We start from the raw sequence: 20,684 nt of genomic DNA, 5'->3' as shown, positions 1-20,684 counted from the left end.
GTTCATGTTCTAAACATAAATAAATGACTCTCGTCTGGTAGTCGGCTTGGAACTGGAAGTGTTAGGATACTGGGTATTGAAACTGCAATATTGCTGTTTTCCATCATAGATATCAAAACCGATAACTTCTGATAATTACGATTTTCTCATTTAATAAAGGTATATTTTTGATAAGTATACTTTTCTCTATACTACCTTCATGAATAATCCTACTCCATTGTAAAAATATTATTTAGTACTTTTTTTTTCCATAATCTAGTACCTTTTCACGGGAAAATTTAGTACGAACGTTTTTTGCCGGGTGGCAACCCTGGGACTATATACAATCTTTGCTCCAAGAAGAAAGGATCGTTCCACAAGCATACAGTTTATTATGAGTTTTTGTAATACTGTACACGTTCCGCTATTTGATTATACACGTATCACTAATACAAACTACTTAATAGATTGTGTGAAGTGATTTGTTGCTGTAGAAAGTTAAATGAACTCTGTAAAACATGAATCGGAGATATGTCATGAAAATGGAGGGAGGGAAGGAGGACGTTTCATGTGAACGAGGAGGATGACGTCATTGTAGATGAATCGTAACGGCATGCCTGACTCCAAACTTAATCCTAAATACAAACCAGTGGCGTAGCAAAGGGCGGGGGTTTACTGGGGGTTAGAACCCTCCCCCCGCCTGGAAATTTTTACAAAAATGAAATAACCGAGCTCGATAGCTGCAGTCGCTTAATTGCGGCCAGTATCCAGTAATCGGGAGATAGTGGATTCGAACCCCACTGTCGGCAGCCCTGAATACGGTTTTCCGTGGTTTCCTATTTTCACACCAGGCAAATGCTGGGGCTGTACCTTAACCAAGGCCACGCCTATTCCTTCCCTCTCCTAGTCCCTTCCTGTCCCATCGTCGCCGTAAGACCTACCTGTGTCGGAGCGAGAAAGGAAACGAGTGGCTCGACTAAAAGTGGTATGTTCCGAGCTGTCAGTGGAGAGATGACATGGAATGAGATTAGTAGACGAATAAGTTTGAGTGGGGTTTTTAAACGTAGGAACTATCACAACATAAAGTTGGAATGGAAGAGCAAATTGGGGCAAATATTCATTTATATTCATTTATAGGACGTGGAGTAAGGGATTTAAATAATCAAGGGAAACGCCGATAAATTTCCGAGTTCTTTGAAAATGTTAAAAGAAAAAACTTGCTGCTCAGTTGATAGGGAATCTGCCACCCGGGCGAGAGTCCTAAATGCTGATTATTGATTATTGAGAGATTTCAGGTCTCGAGTTACAAGATCATGAAAATGCCAAGAAAATTAGACAAAAAGTGGACTTTTTAACCCTCCTTACCCCCTTCCCGGTCCATCTAGAGTTAATGGAATTCATGCCATGACCAGATAAAAAATCTTTATCATTGCATCGATAATTGTTGTTCGGAGATTTCACTGTACATATACTTGAAATACTTTATTCTGCCTTTTTGTGAAATAGAAATCCACTCTGTTGTGAAGAAATGCTGTTGTTGAAGAAGGACATGTGGTTCACCTTGCTAAACATGAAGGGAATGGTTTGGTGAAACATTTCTAAATGCTCTGGTTCTTGTAATGCTGTGGACTACCTTGTTCCAGTGTTTGTCGGTGTTCATGCCAGTCGTTTCATAACCTTGCGCCGGTTCCGGTTGTTGCATCAACACCATGTTCGTGACTCACAAAGGTTAGCCATACTAGTCTGGCTTTTGTGAGAGTGAAGGGTGACCCACGAGATGGAATAGCGGAATTCGAGCATCAGCTGTAGGTCGGTAATTTTTTTTTTTTTTTTTAATTTGCTATTTGCTTAACGTCGTACCGACACAGATAGGTTTTATGGCGACGATGGGAGAGGAAAGGCCTAAAGGCCTAGGAATCGGAAGGAAGCGGCCGTGGCCTTAATTAAGGTACAGCCCCAGCATTTGCCTGGTGTGAAAATGGGAAACCACGGAAAACCATTTTCAGGGCTGCCGACAGTGAGGTTCGAACCTACTATCTCCCGAATACTGGATACTGGCCGCACTTAAGCGACTGCAGCTATCGAGCTCGGTTAATGTAGTTCAGTTGTACGGTGATTACCTACACACCTGTCGAAATGAGAATGATTTTCGACTAAATCAGTAAATCGTCGATATAACGATAATTCCCTCCACAACAATATGTTTTATCCCTCTATCATTGTATCGAGATTTCATTGTATATATTAATTTTGCTTGATTCCTAAATAATAATAATAATAATAATAATAATAATAATAATAATAATAATAAATCAGCCATCAGGCTTGAATCGTGAAGAAAACAAGGAGAGGATCTCAAAAAATACAGAAGGCCTATAGACTCACCTGGAACAGATATAACTAAAAATCAATACCCAGGAACGCAAAATTAAGACATTACAACTCAGTTATCAAACCTGAAGCACTATACGCTTCGGAAACCCTGACCATTGGCGTCAGATCACTTATTAAAGGGGCCGATGACCTAGATGTTAGGCCCCTCTAAACAACAAGCAACTTATTAAAGACATAGAGATATAGGAGAGGAAAATATTGAGGATAATCTTTGGTCCAGTCTACTCAGAGGGAATCTGGATGAAACGGAAGTCTCAGGAGTTTTATCACCACTCTGAAAAGATCACCGACACCCTCAGGAAAAGGTGATTAAAGTTCTATGGGCACATTCTCAGAATGAACAATGCCAGGCTCACCAAAAGGATTTTCAACCTTGCTCTCTCACTGAAAGTCAAGAACAACTGGCTTAGTGAAATAGAAAAAGATCTTTAGAAAATTGGCATCCTACAGGAAGTTATTCAAGATCGACTCCAGTTCAAATCAGTCAACAACCATGATTTTCCTGAGAAAATGAATACCAAGACTAATAACTCATGGATTGAAAAACGGAGGAAAATATTCAGTGCCCAGATGAATAGATTTTGGGAGAAGAAAAAAATCAACATCAGCTAAATAAGTTCTATCGCGCTCCACAGATGGGCATAAAGCTGCAATAATAATAATAATAATAATAATAATAATAATAATAATAATAATAATAATAATAATAATAATAATAATTCAATTATTCTGTTTAGTTCATTAAATTATTCATTTCTGAGACGTACACAGTTCAGCCCACACTGAGAAGGTTACCACGTGCACAGTATTTCCCTCCATTCTGAATGACCTTCGTTCGAGTCCAGCGTGGGCACAGCAGGTTCTTCTTTGCGCATTTTCTACTTCCTCTCCATACACCCACACCCTGATTAGTCAGAAGAGGTCCGTTGAATTTGGCGCGCAAATAGCTGACCGCACACAACTAAGGTTCCACTCTTCAAACAACCAGTAAGTTAGTAATTTCGTGTCCTCGCCCCTAGGTGGTGCAGCCCTTTTCAGGCACACCCCCAATGGAGGTGAGCTGCATGTACTATTTTAATCACATACCAGCCCTCCTGCCATTCATAAACCTCTGGCAATACAGGGAATCGATCCCAGGACTCCGTGGACGATATTTTGGCGACGCAAAGATAAGAAAGCACTAGGATTGGGAATGTAGCGACCGTGGCCTTACTTAAGGTACAGCCCCAGCATTCGCGTGAAGTAGAGAGGAGAAAACACGGAAAACCATCTTCAGGGCTGTCGACGGTGGGTTCGAACCTACCATCTCCCGAATTGAAGCTCACAGCTATGTGAACCCCTCGGTACGGAAACAGTTTCAGACTCAGCTAGGGAATTTGTGGTCACCAACTCAACCACGCTCCCAAGTTGACAGACCGCGACGTAAATCAGTAACCACTTCTAGATGGTAACAGGTTGGGCTTAATATTTTAAAGGGGAGAACAACTAGGCAAACTCTCCCTTTCCTGTTCTGGTGTTGGCACTAATGTGGATTAAGCATTGTTTTATAGCCGGATGCCCTTCCTGACGCCAACCCTATGTAGAGGGCATTCACTATTGTGTATATCTCTGCACATGGTTATGAGGGTGTTTAGGGGTTGTAGTAAGGATGTAAAGGAGAGGACATATAAGTCTCTGGTAAGACCCCAACTAGAGTATGGTTCCAGTGTATGGGACCCTCGCCAGGATTACTTGATTCAAGAACTGGAAAAAATCCATAAGAAAAGCAGCTCGATTTGTTCTGGGTGATTTCCGACGAGCTGCTCGACTAAGTGGTATGTTCCGAGCTGTCAGCGGAGAAATAGCGTGGAATGACATTAGTAGACGAATAAGTTTGAGTGGCGTCTTTAAAAGTAGGAAAGATCACAATATGAAGATAAAGTTGGAATACAAGAGGACAAAGTGGGGCAAATATTCATTTATAAGAAGGGGAGTTAGGGATTGGAATAACTTACCAAGGGAGATGTTCAATAAATTTCCAATGTCATTGAAATCATTTAAGAAAAGGCTAGGAAAACAACAGATAGGGAATCTGCCACCTGGGCGACTGTCCTAAATGCAGATCAGTAGTGACTGATTGATTGTTTGAGATTACCTATCAATTGTTTACCCAGTACTTTCTTACATGATTTCAAAGCAGTGGCGGCGATTAGGGGGGGGGGGGCTCTTTGTGGCGAAAAGATTACATTTTTTATTCCACTTTAGTCGGCTGAAACTAGGAATTTTAGGAATTATTAAAAAAAAGCAACTCGTACTGGTAGCCATGTTGTCATATCAGCTAATTCTTTACGTTATTTAATTAATAACAAAGTTATTAGCGGAAATACGCATAAAATGTCGTTCGTTGCGGCTAACCAATTTGCATAGCGCCGCAGCAAGTAGTGGAGACTTCGCATGTACTGTGAGGAAGGGTATCAGGCGTATTCTTTGCCAAGGTCATGGACACAGGTATGATTCACCCATTTGCCGCGCGCATTCGTCTCTTTAGTGACTGTTAGTTTGTTGTATGTACGTTCAGTCTTCAGCCCTAAGGCTGGTTGGATCCTCAACAGCTCCGCCATCCGCTGTCATAGATGGCCTAGGCATTACTGAAGAGGCGTACTAAGGAAATGAGGAGCGAGGTAGTTTCCCGTTGCTTTACTCACCGAGCCAAATGTGTAGTAAAATACTAAATGATTTTTATATAATCACGCCGTACTTTCTATTTAAGTGTAATACATGAATAATTATTGTTCCTTTGTGGAAGTTTTACTGTATAGTACTGAATCAAAATCTCAACAACAACAACAACAACAACAACAACAACAACAACAACAAACTACTATTACCGCACTTAACTTGGTAAACTGTCAACCTTTACCTCACTGTCGATATTCGCTCAAAGAGTATAAAAAACTTACCATTTTGTAGCTTTTTTAGTTTTCAGTTTTGATACACAGTATATACAGCCCCCCTCCCCCTCCCCCTCCCCTTCCACCAACTTCTAATTTCCAGTCACCGCTACTGATTCAAAGAATGGCGAAATTTATCAAACATCTCCCTTGGTAAATTCTCTTAATAGTGTGATGTGTATTAAGACGATCTGAAACACCCAGTCCCCGGGCTGGAGGAATTAACTAAACATGGTTAAAATCCCCGGCGCAGCCTGGAATCGAACCCGGGGCCCTATAAACCGAATGCCACTAAGCTGAGCACCAAGCCAAGGAGCCGGACAACAAATAAACAACCGTCTCCTCTTAACATTGACTGGGCAGTTAGGGGCGCGCTGCTGTGAACTTGCATTCGGGAGATAGTGGGTTCGAACACCACTATCGGCACCCCTGAAGATGGTTTTCCGTGGTTTCCCAAATGATGGGGCTCTACCTCAATGAAGGCCACGGCCGCTTCCTTCCCACTCTTAGGCCTTTCCTATCCCATCGTCGCCATAAGACCTGTCTGTGTCGGTGCGACGTAAAGCAAATAGCTCTCTCTCTCCTCTTAACATTGATCAGAAGAAAACGAACAGATTCACCCCTTCAAAGAAAGAAGGTATCGGCAAATGAACGTGAACGGTCAAGAAGGGCGTGGAAATTAAATACTCCCTTGGCCTCGAAACATAATATCATCGTAGAAAAGAACAGGAGCAAAGGAGGTCTCCTTTTACCACTCTCCTCTTCAAATTCAGACAACACACTGCACTACCAACCTCCAGCAAGGAAGGTGGCATACGTTAGTGGAAGCAAAGGAAGACTCAGCTACGGACCTCGTGGGTACCAACCCATGCTCCCTCAAGCTGAGCGCCCCTTTCAGTCACCCTTTACAATAAACATAGGATGCCCTGAATGTATTCCACGTTCACGACCAGAGTTTAACAGAATAGAACAGGGAATTCAACGCGAGTGAACGAGTAATGTCATTTGTCAACAACGAAGTCAATTCTTTTTTCTTGCTGGATAATCACGTTACTCATAATGACCCGATGGCTTGAAAAAAAACATCGCCGACCTCTGGTGTAGTGTACACCAAGTAATTTAGCGTCATGTTACATAATTCACTCCCATGAGACCGACGATTAATGGTTTTCGCGAGCCTCATTTTCACAAACACCTCCCAAGCATAAATACAGTAATGTAATTTAGACCATAATTATTGTGTGTGACGCGCCAGAAATGTCTCAGACTAGAATATCATAAAAATGATCATTATAAACTCTCTGGTGTAACCCATGCACTTCGCAGCAGAAACCACCCGCAGTACATTACCGTACCCATCGAAATTCTCGGCCTGGAGTTGGATCGGTAGGCCGTACCGGCCGTGCTCTTTTCTGGCTAAATCTAAATAATAATTTAGTCACATAATTTCTTTCTTTTAGAGCCTCCGTAGCTCAGACGGCAGGGCGCCGGCCTCTCACCGCTGGGTTCCGTGGTTCAAATCCCGGTCACTCCATGTGAGATTTGTGCTGGAGAAAGCGGGACAGGTTTTTCTCCGGGTACTCCAGTTTCCCCTGTCATATTTCATTCCAGCAACACTCTCCAATATCATTTCATTGCATCTGTCATTCATTAATCATTGCCCCAAAGGAGTGCGACAGACTTCCGCAGCCGGCATAATTCCTATCCTCGCCGCTAGATGGGGCTTCACTCATTCCATTCCTGACCCGGTCGAATGACTGGAAACAGGCTGTGGTTTTTCATTTTCATTTCTTTCTTTGCAGTGCGACTCCTTGGCTGAATGGTCAGCGTTGAGGCCTTCAGTTGAGGCCGGATCGGGAATTTTAATCGCGCGTGATTAATTCTTCTGGATCGGGTACTGGTTGTTTGGTGTTTGTTCCAACACTCTCCTCTTCATATTCAGACAACACACTACCCTACCAACCACCAGAGAAACACACAAAAGTGAGTACATCCTCCAGATGGGGTTGGCGTCAGGAAGGGCATCCGGCCATAAAACAGGCCCAAAACCAATAGTGCCACACAGTTCACAACCGCGATCCCTCAACGTGTGGGAAAAGCGACAGAAGAAGATTTCTTTCTCTGAACTGAAGGAAAATTGTTTAACCATACTTAAAAGTGCATTTAGCACTAAAATAAGAGATTTCATCATTGTTAAAAAAGGAGTTTAGCCATTTAAAACTGCCCAGTGGCGTTTTCTGAGAAAATGTTGGCTGGTTGGTACAGTGGCGCCAACTTGGGGGGGGAGGCGTTTTCTTCCCCCCCCGCCCACACACACACACACACACACACGCGCGCGCGCGCGCGCACGCGCTCGTGCGCCTTAGAAATCTCTTCCTAGATGTTAAAACATGGAGTTCGGTACCCTTCGAAGGTTGTTAAGGCGTTAAATCTGGAGAAGATGGTAGACGGTTTTATATCAAGAAATGAGATTAGAAAGCGAGCATTCCTTCAGAGAACGACGTTTCCTAATGGAGACTGTTCAGGCGGTACATCTGGTCGTAGAGGTTTTCACATTTCGTATCGTGAAATGCATAATAGGACATTTATTAAGAAAATGTATTTATGAAGCAAGTTCTATTTTTTTTACTTGTGATTATTTTTGACAGCTTCGTACATAAAACATTTATTCACCGAGCTCGATAGCTGCAGTCGCTTAATTGCTGCCAGAATCCAGTATTCGGGAGATCGTGGGTTCGAACCCCACTGTCGGCAGCCCTGAAGATGGTTTCCCGTGGTTTCCCATTTTCACACCAGGCAAATGCTGGGGTTGTGCCTTAATTAAGGCCACGGCCGCTTCCTTCCTACTCCTAGCCCCTTCCTGCCTCATCGTCGCTATAAGACTTATGTGTGTCGGTGCGACGTAAAGCAAATTTAAAAAAAAACATTCCTTCAAAATATTTATTTATAAATCAAGTTCTATTTTTCTGTTTACTTGTGAATATTGTTGAAAACTCCGTAAATAAGGCTCGTTCAAAAATGTTTTTGAGGAACAAGTTCTCTCATTGTTCTGTTTCTTCTGTTTGTTTGTGAATATTGTTATTATATAGGAATGTTTGCATTAATAGTTGTCGCTCATTTCACATGCCTGTGTTCATAAAAATCCAGCCCCCGGGCCACTGGAATTAACCAATGGAAGTTAAAATCACCGACCCGGCCGGGAATCGAACCCGGGACCCTCTGAACCGAAGGCCAGTACGCTGGCCATTCAGCCGAGTCGGACCGCCATTGCAATGTACTGTTGTGACGGAGCATTTGCAGTGTGTTGTTTAATTTGGTCGATATATTTTGTTGTCTCTTGAGCCTTCAACCATCCCTTAAAGGGAAAGTTTTTTCCAATCCAACCTTCGTAATAGTGTGCCCCGAAATATCTCGCAATTAGTTGCTTCACTGCGGAATTCAGGAAAATTTTGATCTGCAGTTCAATCGACTGATGGAATCTCTCCGAGCGGAGGAGAAAATGTTTATCGTGGAACATTATTTCCAGTCATATGAGTGGGGCGTCAGAATGGGCCGAGTTTGCTTTACGTTAAAGAACAGTGCGAGGAGCGATTTAATAAGGAAGCACCAAATAACAGAACGTTGTTAGATGTCGTTCACAAGTTCCGTCATACAGGATCAGCCTTATGCCAGCGAAAAAGGACAACAGGGCGCTCAAGAACCACCATTCGTGGCGGTTAGTGGAGGAGACTGATAATATTAAATTTTAATTGACCATAGCCGTGTTAATACATACAAAAATGGGTTTTATTACTGAAATGCTGTACAGATCCTTAGTAATTTGGCTCTTAAATTTAAAGAACGCGGTGGACCTACATTCTCATGATATTTAGGCGTTACTGCTTTTCCTGGTAAGACACCGTGTTTCTGGTGCATTCTACCTTTTGATATGGGCCTTGGCTTTGACAACATACGCGTAAAAGTGAGTGAGATATGAACGATGGTTGAAATACCATTCTTTGTGATTAGATTACACTGGTCCATTCCATTCGTGACATGCATTTCTCGTTTATTTTTATTTTTTCTTAACAATCACTGTGATTTATAGGTGTAATGAAGCGCAAGGATACAAGAGAGAAACATTGTTGTGTCCCTCGGACTTCCGCCGATAGCTACATTCCTTCCCGAGAGTCATAACTACAACCCTATTACAATGTGCGTAGCGTATTCAACGAATGGCCGCTTGCAGAAGGGTGCCAGGAGTGGCAGACCCCTTGAGATTCTTGCCTTTATATAGAACACTCAGCCGTTTTGAGTGGACGGAGAAAGCGGGGCTGAAGTCCCTATTCTAGGCGTGATAAAGAACAGACGTCTTCTTTCTTGAGCAACCCAGAGGAAATGGTTTCACTTCATATCACTGTACAGCTTGGTCCTAAAAATTCTGACCATTCACTTCCGAGGAAATGAAAGAAATTATGTTTTAAGACGAATAAATCTTTATTCCTCTTTAAGTATCATTATTTTCTTGACTTTGGCCCATGGTAGATATTTAAACTCTCAGATTATTTGTCACTTGAACCCTGGTCTACAACTGCCTTGTTCTGTTGAGAGTGAGACCCCAGAGGGGGTGTAGTGAATATCTGGGACCTATTAATAATAATAATAATAATAATAATAATAATAATAATAATAATAATAATAATAATAATAATATGCAAAAAGATTGCTTGGTATAAGTAATTCAAAGAAGGTCAAAATAAGCTGGTTTAAGGAAATAAAGCCGGACTTAAAAGAAATGAACATCACAGAAGATGTCATCAGGGATCGCAAGGCTTTTGGGAATCGGGTTGCAAAGCACACGTTCACGGAAAAGGCTAAAAGAACCACAGGGAAACAATGGACGGAAGAACGCAAGAAACAGCATAGCGAGTTCATGAAGAGATTTTGGGAGGAGAATAAGAAAGGAAAACCATCATCAAGCTAACAAGTTCCAACGCGCTCTGTAAACAGGCATAACGAAGAAAGAAGAAGAAGAATCCCACAAGGCATATGTCGTGCCTGTACCTTATTTTGACTACGTTCGTTCCTAATTTTAAAGACACCACTCAGACTTATTCGTCTACTGATGTCCTCCCACGCCATCTCTCCGCTGACAGCTCGGAACATACTACTTAATGGAGCAGCTCGTCTCCTTTCCAGCCCCCCCAAGTATTCCCAGCCCAAACTTTGCAATATTTTTGTAACGCTACTCTTTTGTCGGAAATCACCCGGAAAAAATCGAGCTGCTTTTCTTTGGATTTCTTCCAGTTCTTGAATCAAGTAATCCTGTCACTATAGCAAGTTATTGTTTTCGAATAAATGTGTGAAAAAGTTAGGTTAAACGATACGCAAAAGTTGTGCATAATATGATCTCAGGTAACATTTTCTAATTAAAATATATTTTGGTATCAGTTTTCATTGCTGTAATTTTTTGCAGTAAATTGGTGGAAGTCTTCTGAGGAGCGTGCCACGGTGTTGCGAGCGGCAGCTGTGCTGCGTTACACTCAACACTATTATAATAACAGAACGGCAGTTCCTCTACGTATAAATTTTAAAACAAATTATTCCGTCGTGATCTGATCTTCTGACCATTTCCGTTCAAAGTGACATTAGGCTAGATACATACAGTTTTATTTTTTTGCGAGGAGTCTGCGTGGCCCCTTAAGAGCCAGGGGCCCGCCTGCATTGCAGGCCCTGAAGGCCCTAACGTTTGGCCCCTGAGTAGAACAGAAACGCAACATGCACTCACCAGCTCCAAAAATGGATATGAAGAAGAAGTGGGGGCGAAGGAGATCTGGTTATGAATCTGTGATCGCGGTTCTGAACTTTTTTTTTTTTTGCTAGGGGCTTTACGTCGCACCGACACAGATAGGTCTTATGGCGACGATGGGATAGGAAAGGCCTAGGAGTTGGAAGGAAGCGGCCGTGGCCTTAATTAAGGTACAGCCCCAGCAATTGCCTGGTGTGAAAATGGGAAACCACGGAAAACCATCTTCAGGGCTGCCGATAGTGGGATTCGAACCTACTATCTCCCGGATGCAAGCTCACAGCCGCGCGCCTCTACACGCACGGCCAACTCGCCCGGTCGGTTCTGAACTAGGTCGCACTAGTGGTCTGGCCCTGTTTTATGGCCGGATGCCCTTCCTGACGCCAACCCTATCTGGGTGGGGGCGGTAGAATAAAACCCACGGTATCCCCTGCTTGTCGTATGAGGCGACTAAAAGGGGCCCCAGGGGCTCTGAACTTTGGAGAGTGGGTTGGCGACCACGGGGCCCTTAGCTGAGTCCTGGCATTGCTTCCACTTACTTGTGTCAGGCACTTCACTTTCATCTATCCTATCCGACCTCCCTTGGTCAGTTAAGGTTCTTTTCCGACCCCGACGGTACTAGAACACTCGAGGCCTAGGGAGTCTTTCATTTTCACGCCATCCGGCTCCATGGCTAAATGGTTAGCGTGTTGGCCTTTGGTCACAGGGGTCTCGGGTTCGATTTCAGGCAGGGTCGGGAATTTCAACCTTAATTGGTTAAATTCGCTGGCACGGGGGCTGGGTGTATGTGTTCATCATCATTTCATCCGCATCACGACGCGCAGGTCGCCTAAGGGAGTCAAATCAAAAGACCTGCATCCGGCGAGCCAAACTTGTCCTCGGACACTCCCGGCACTAAAAGCCATACGCCATTTCATTTCATTTTCACGCCCTTCGTGGCCCTTGTCTTTCTTTGGCCGATATCTTCATTTTTCGAAGTGTCGGATCCCTTCCATTTTTCTCTCTGATTAGTGTTATATAGAGGATGGTTGCACAGTTGTACTTCCTCTTAAAACAATCATCATCATCATCATCATCACCACCACCACCACCACCACCACCACCTGTGATTAGAACTTGATAATAAATGTCCTTTTCTTAAGAGGCGAAGAAAATATACAACATGTGAAACGAGGTCAGTAATATTTTCATAGTCATTATTGGGGAGATGCAAATTTATGCCATGATTGTAGAGCACAATGCATCAGGGAAATATTATTTTACAAATTTTCCGCAGAACTGGTGGAAGAATACACAGAGACGTTGAATCCGACCTGTCGTAGCACCATTACAGAAATTAAAAAAAAATACGCGTCGAATGTGCTACATAGCTCTACCGATATACAAAGTTCGATTTAAAATTGTAGAATGACAGTTACTTAGGCTTACTTGTGAGTGAATCGTCACGGTTCTTGTGATGTAACTCAAGGGGTTTGCATTTATGTAGGGTTATCAGGAAAGTGAATTTTTAAAAAATTAAAAGAACATGTAAAAATGTGATATTAATTTTATCTCGTCAAATTGAATTGTTCACAAGAAATGACAACAAAATGAACATAAAAGCGCATGATGAAAAGGCCAAAAATGATAAATGAAATGTACCAAATTTAAAGAAATAACGCTTTCACATCCCACCGTAGCCGAAACTTGTCAGAGCGATATTAAACTGCTAGTAGTACCGGGCGAGTTGGCCGTGCGGTTAGGGACGCGTAGGTATGAGCTGGCAGCCCTGAATGTGGTTTTCCGTGGCTTCCCATTTTCACACCAGCCAAATGCTGGGACTGTACCTTAATTAAGGCCACGGTCGCTTCCTTCCCATTCTTAGGTCTTTCCTATCCCATCGTCGCCATAAAACCTATCTGTGTCGGTGCGACGTAAAGCAAATAGAAAAAGAAAAAAAGGAAACTGCTAGTAAAAAGAAAGGAAGAGAGAGTCCAGGTCCTTGGCTGTATGGTCAGCGTACTCGTCTTCGGTCCAGATGGCCACGGGGTCGATTCCCTGTCGGGTCAGGGATTTTAACTGCATATAATTAATTCCTCTTCATCTGCACAAAACATTTAACACTACGAACCACCACAGAAACATGCAATACATCCCTCCACAAAGAGTTGGTGTCACGAAAGTCATCTGGGCGTAAAACTGGACTGAATCCATACAAAGTACCGACCCCAGGTAACTGGCCAAGAAGAAGAGACATCAGATCTTATATTATTTTTCCTACGTGCTCATCTTAGCCCGCCTGCTGATCACGATCTTTAAAGCGTCAATTTTATACTGTGGTTAGCCGGTTCGAGTCTCGTTGGTCGAAAAAATGTTCACCATCAGAACGATGGCCGACAGGGTAGTATACAGTGTCCAAACACTAGATTGCGTACCAAAAGCCTGAATTAAGTTACAACCCTCTCTTCTCTCTGGGTGATTTCCGACAAAAGAGTAGCGTTACAAAAATGTTGCAAAGTTTGGGCTGGGAAGATTTGGGAGAAAGGAGACGAGCTGCTCCATTAAGTAGTATGTTCCGAGCTGTCAGCGGAGAGATGGCGTGGGAGGACATCAGTAGACGAATAAGTCTGAGTGGTGTCTTTAAAAGTAGGAAAGATCACAATATGAAGATAAAGTTGGAATTCAAGAGGACATTGGGGCAAATATTCGTTTATAGGAAGGGGAGTTAGGGATTGGAATAACTTACCATGGGAAATGTTCAATAATTTTCCAATTTCTTTGCGATCATTTAAGAAAAGGCTAGGAAAACAACAGATAGGGAATCTGCCACCTGGGCGACTGCCCTAAATGCAGATCAGTAGTGATTGATCCTTCATATGGAGTGAGAGCATATACACTTTTGATACGTCCGTCGGATGGAGACCTTAAGCCTTGAACAGACCCCCTTGGTGCTAATTCGACAGGAGTAGGCTATGTGCTGGTGCCGAGTTTCACCCTCTCTCTTCCCACTGTCATATATCATGTCATTCCTCTCTTCTCATTAACTCCTCTGATGAGGCTGACGTCAGGAAGGGCATCCGGCCGTAAAAACTCGCTTCATACCCGATCCCGTAGAGCAGGTCCTCTCAAACGCCCAAAATCTCACGCGTGCAAATCGAGGCGCAAGAGCTCCGTGCACTGTGCATCGGTCCCGCTCGGCTCGGCTCGGACCAACGCTGTCTCTGGGCTACTCGGCTAAGCTCGGCTCGGATTTGGAGCGCTATGGAGCAAGTCAGGAAGAGGGAGACAGGGGGAGCGAGCGAGACAGGCGTGGGAAAAGAGAGCGAGACAGCGCTATTGCTCCAAATCGAGGAGTGGGGGTCTGCATAATAATAATAATAATAATTATTATTATTATTATTCCGTGTGGCTATTTCTAGCCGACTGCAGCCCTTGTAAGGCAGACCCTCCGATGAGGGTAGGCGGCATCTGCCATGTGTAGGTAACTGCGTGTTCTTGTGGTGGTCAGTGTTATGTGTGGTGTGTGAGTTACAGGGATGTTGAGGACAGCACTAACACCCAGTCCCCGAGCCAAGGGCATTGACCATTTAAGGTTAAAATCTCCGACCCGGCCGAGAATCGAACCCTGGACTCTCTGGACCAAAGGCCAGCACGTTAACCATTTAGCCATGGAGCCGGACAGTACCAAAGTTATTTATATAATCTATTCCGCCTGCAAAAATAATAGCACTTAGCTGGATTGAAATATGATAGGACATTAAAAATCAAATTCAGTGAACAGTCTTTGGATGTATTTTGGTTATTGATTAAATAAAAAATACCACAAAAAGCAAAACCACTCTTTTACCACCCCTGCTTCGTACGGATTCTCACATATGGTTAGAGAAATGTACTCTACTAAACAATTACTACAGCAGAATTCAGGCAACAGAAATGAGATTCATTAGAACTATGAATCAAACTACTCGAAAGAACAAAATCAGGAATGAAGTAAACAGGAAGGTAGCTGGCACTGAGGTCCCTACTACCAGTATAATAAAGAAGTGTACACTTCAGTGGTATGGGCACATTATGAGAATGAAGAGCGAGAGACCTGCCAGAAAATACTTCGACCTTACTGCCCAAGGAAAAAAGATCAAGGGGAATGCTAAGGAAACGCTGGATAGACACAGTGAAATCAGATGTGGACGAGAGAGGTTTGAAATGGGAAGTGTCCTGGAACAGAAGTTGTATGCAGACAGGAAGATATCGCGAGCGCTTGTACACCACACCCGAGATACTGGAGTTGGAAAATGATGATGATTATGAAAGAAGAATTTCCTGCAATCTCGCAGAAAGCTTTCAACATATTACTCCTATTTTTCGCACCTGATTGTGCATGTAAACAAGTGTTTGACGAACATTAAAACCAAACAACGAAACAATATTTTGTCCGTCGAAGAACCTTTGGGTTTGCCTATCAAAGTTGCGGCCAAAAATTCAATTATTGTGCTTCAAAGGACAAGCCCAAATATGACATTGAACTGTCGGTGCCAATAGAATTACGCATCAGAGAACAATATTTACCTTTCTAACTGAGAGCGGTCCGACTCGTTGGCTGAACGGTCAGCGTACTGGCGTTCGGTTCAGAGGGTCCCGGGTTCGATTCCCGGCCGGGTCGGGGATTTTAACCTTAATTGGTTAATTCCACTGGCACGGGTGCTGGGTGTATGTGTTGTCTTCATCATCACTTCATCCTCATCACGACGCGCAGGTCGCCTACGGGTGTCAAATAGAAAGACCTGCACCTGGTGAGCCGATCCCGGCACTAAAAGCCATACGACATTTCATTTTTTCACCGAGAGCGAATCTTTAAAGAAATATTTTGAAGAGGCAGTACAATGCCGCATTAATATACTGTACATTTTTCAATTGTCATGATTTCGTATAAATACAAAAAAAAAATACTGCCTTCTTTTAACAAATAACAGAGATCTGGGAAAATCCAAAGGAAAACAGTTCGATTTTCTCTGGGTGATTTCCGACAAAAGAGTACCGTTACGAAAATGTTGCAAAATTTGGGCTGGGAAGACCTGGGAGAAAGGAGACTAAGTGGTATGTTCCGAGCTGTCAGTGGAGATGGCGTGGAACATGAGTACACGAGTAAGTTTGCGTGGTATTTTTAAAAGTAGACAATATCACAATATGAAGATAAAGTTCGAATTCACGAGGGAAAAATTGGAACGTATAGTCGTTTATAGGAAGAGAAGTTAGGGATGGCAATAATTTACTAAGGGAGATGTTCAATAAATTTCCAAATTCTTTGCATTTACTTCAGAAAAACTAGGTAGACAACGGATAGGGAATCTGCCACCTGCGTGACTGCCCTAAATGCAGATCAGTGGTGAGACTGACTGATATTTTTATCCATTGCAAAAATTAATTGAATGCCTTTCTGTGAAGAGTATTTAATAAATACTGCTCTAAAATTATACTGAAAATATACAAGTTGAATTTTGGCTCTCTTAATGCACGATGCAATTTTATACTTTGCTCTAACAGTTAAAATGTGTGTCAAGCATCCAGGGTCTTCAAGGTTTAGTTAAATATTTCTATGGTTCCCTGAAAAAAAAATTAGGGCAACACCGACGCAGGGGAACTGGAAGACCAAAAGATTTATCGGGTAATAATAATAATACATACCTTGAATTCGCCGAAAAAGAACCAACGATTCACCAACACAATAATCTTGTCAGAGTTTTGAGATTTACGAGGCACTATCGAGACATAAGACAGCTGGTTGGCACCGATTCCACACAAACAAGCAAGTAAGGAAAGGGTATGATACCGGTTTGCAAAGTGGGGCTGCGGGGGCGCAAAATAACAGCGTGCAAACACCGCCAAGAAGACTGGTTTTTGAGAGAGCGCGCGCGCGCAAAATCACTTTGTTGGTTGGTCTGTTCGTAACTGTGTTGAAGCAGAGGCGGAAGGGAAACCAACAAAAAAGAAAGCTCCGTTCGTTGAATAGCAAGGACGTGACTTCATAAGAGACGCACGCTATGCAGTGATTTCGAGACTAGACGGTGCTGGGCTGCGCGTAGGAACAAATTGGCAGGGCAACGCCGTGGGCTAACTGCGAGAGGGTCGACGAACTTCGCGGCGAATTCAGGGAAGTCGTCCAATTCATTGAGTAATTCCTTGACACGTTTATTTACCGTCATGGGATGGGCTCCCTGCGGGTCTATTTATAGGTAACCTATTTATTTGTGTGTATGAAATGTTCCCTGACATTCCCTGGCTCTCTTATGCTTAGACCACAAAACCAGGTCATCAACACCATCGTCTGCAATACATAACACAGGCTGTAAGGTTGACTTGTGCGTGACCTAATAAACAAATTCCTACTGCCCTGTATTAATAGAAAACTGGACCAGTGGCGTAACTAAGAATGAATGAGGTAGGAAGACACAGAACAATTTTTTGGGCAATTTAATTACATTTCATTTATTTCTAGCATTTTAACCATTTAATATCTACATGTCTAGTCAAGGGCGAAGCCAAGGGGGGTTGTTGGGGACTTACACCCCTGGAATTTTTACAGAAGAAAATAGACAGAAAGTTACAATAAAAAGTGAAAGTCGACTCAATAGGTTTGTTCATTTGAACATTCACAGAGACATAACTGTAAAACCAATAGATCTCTCAAATTTATTTTCTAAGAAGCCCCGAAAGTTGGATTTTAGATTGTGATCTGAACATACTATTCACTGTAAAACTGTTGACATTGATCATATTGTTCTAGTTCTGTATTTTAATATAACTGCAATCTGAATACATATTTCACTTCTATCAGTGTCATTATAATGACACCCGATACACGCACATCCTATCATTATTTCGTAACTATAACCTCCCCCAACGGTCAGTCCTGGCTACACTACTGTGTTGGGTCCTCAGACAGATTTTTGTTTTTGTATACTTCGTATTTTCCCCTCATAGGGCCTATATTGTTTTATCTCGGACTGACTGCTGAACCCGACCGTTGACAGGTTAGGTATTATACAACTGAAGCAGTAACTTAAAAATGGGCCCAAGTTGATAATATATAATTTTACTGGAGACACACAGAAAAAGAACAAAGTATATTATTCCCACATACTGATACAAAAGCTAATTAACTATAGTTAGAAATATAGCATTTGCCCGATGAACTAAGACTATTTTCATATTTCTAGCATTTTCTAAAGTGGAGTATTACATTTTGAAAAATCAAAATTGAGCCCTTTTTCTACAATCCAACTTTTCAAATACGTCAAATACTTCCGCAAAAATCTACTCAGAATATATTTTGAATAAACATCGTATCTTTTTTCTTTTCCTACTGCTTTTCCCACACCTACGGGGTCGCGGGTGCGAACTGCGTCGAACATGTGAATTTGATGTGAATTTGTCCCTTATATGTTGGGATGTAATCAGTAATGCGTGTTTCTGTGGTGGTTGGTAGTGTAGTATGTTGTCTGAATATGTAGAGGAGTGTGTTGGGACGGACACAAACACCCAGTCCCCGAGCCAGAATAATTAATCAGAAGCGATTAAAATCCCCGGCCCGGCCGGGAATCGAACCCGAGACTCTCTGAACCGAAGGCCAGTACGCTGACCATTCAGCCAACAAGTCGGACTGAATGCAAATCGTACCCTAACATTAGTAAATTAATAAATTATACTTCTGAAACATCGTGTTAAGAAAACTGAAATACTAAGTAACAAATTATGGTTTTAATTTAATAATATAAACATTGAATAATTTTTCCTGGAATAATGTTCAAAAAACAATCTTTTAAGTTGTGTGATCTTCAATAACATTGCTTTTTAAACATATCGGTCACATTCATTTCTTTTATATTGGAATGCCATATTATTGCAAGTTTTACTTTTCATCTGCACACCTTCACAGGACGTCAGCATATGGTAAAAGTTCAAAGCCTGCTTATTTATGACATATTTTGAGAGATTCATGATATCTCTTAGCTTTGCTTCTTTTCTAGGTAGTCTTTGTGAATACAGGTTCAGAAGATAGACGGACATGGTTTACCTCAGATTTCAAAATGAAATGATCTTAAATCATTGATAGAAACACTGGCCTCAAGTGCTCTCTGGTACTGACTGAAAGTAAAAAGTTCGTATTTTATAATCATGAACTTGACACCTTTTTTTGGGCCCTTCTTCTGCTAAATTTAAACAGTAGAATCATAACAAAGTCACAAGTGGAATAATTGCCCCCCCCCCGCTGGTAGTGTAGTTTGTAGTCGGAATATGAAGAGTAAAGTGTTGGGACGATCAGACGTGATTAAAATTTCCGACCCGGCCGAGAATCGAACCCGGGACCGTCTAAACCGAAGGCATCAACGCTGACCATTCAGCCAATGAGTCGAACTACCAACTATGTACTTTAACGTGTCATTTTTCCGGAAAGTACAAGCATGTCTCGACCGTTTTTCTACTCACCAGATGTGCCTACTGGAGAAAAGTGATTTTTGAAAAATAGCGACTTGCATCCTTCCTCGAGTATCCGCTTCAATTGTAGCGGTAATGCCATCAACGGTGAGTGGTGGCGATTACTGCTTTACGAGGATAGAGACGAATTGCTTAAGTAGAGGTAGAGAAATAAGAGTCCAAGTTTATTGGGATTCAGGCTATTCAAAAAGGAAGGGCTTTGAAGGGCTCCCTAGGCCTCGAAAACTTACTACCGTCGGGATCGGAAGAGAACAATAAAATAATGACCACCAAAGGAGGTCGCATAGGAAAGATGAAATGAAGAGCCTGCCACAAATGAAAGCAATGCCAGACTCAGCTAAAGGAACCGTAGTCACCAACTCATGCTCCCAAGTTGAGAGTCTCTGGCCCCCTTTTAGTCGCCTCTTACAACAGGTGTGTGTGTGTGTGTGTGTGAGAGAGAGAGAGAGAGTGTGTGTGTGTACATTTTAATTAACAACAGTCAGCTTGAAGGGTATGATTGATCAGTTTTATGAGCTTAAGGTCCGATTCCTTGGCTGAATGGTCAGCATTGAGGCCTTCGGCTCAGAGGTTCCCAGGTTCGATTCCCGGCTGAGCCGGAGATATTAATTTAATTTAACCTATCAGCACCATCTTGAGAATCTGGCTGCGAAGCTTAAAAGCCGCAACAACTTGCTGGTACTTCATGGGGCGCAGATGCATGCACACAACGAACAACTGTTCTTGCAATAGTATATTCACCAGCTGAATATTGCTCCTCTGTATGGCTCAATAGCTCCCACAGAAGTCTGGTTGATATCCAACTGCACCACATAATGAGAATTATATCTGGTACATTGCGCTCTACTCCTAATCAATGGTTACCATTACTGAGCAACATTCAGCTTCCTCGCATCAGACTGCAAAGCACGCTTGTTAGACTGTGGACCAGGATAGCGAAGAACAGTTACCTCCCAATACAGCAGGATACAGATGAAAATGCCGCAATGAGACTCAAGTCATGGAAACCCGAAGACGGCAAAGGAATTAGTTAATTCACATTTCAAGCCTGATGAAATATGGAAATAAGAATTGTCTCAATCACACCCTCATGGCAGTGTCAATATCAGGGATCCAACTACAAA

This window comes from Anabrus simplex, chromosome 11 (assembly GCF_040414725.1).
Source record: "Anabrus simplex isolate iqAnaSimp1 chromosome 11, ASM4041472v1, whole genome shotgun sequence".
Classification (NCBI taxonomy): domain Eukaryota; kingdom Metazoa; phylum Arthropoda; class Insecta; order Orthoptera; family Tettigoniidae; genus Anabrus; species Anabrus simplex.
Note: the sequence above shows the minus strand (reverse complement) of the source record.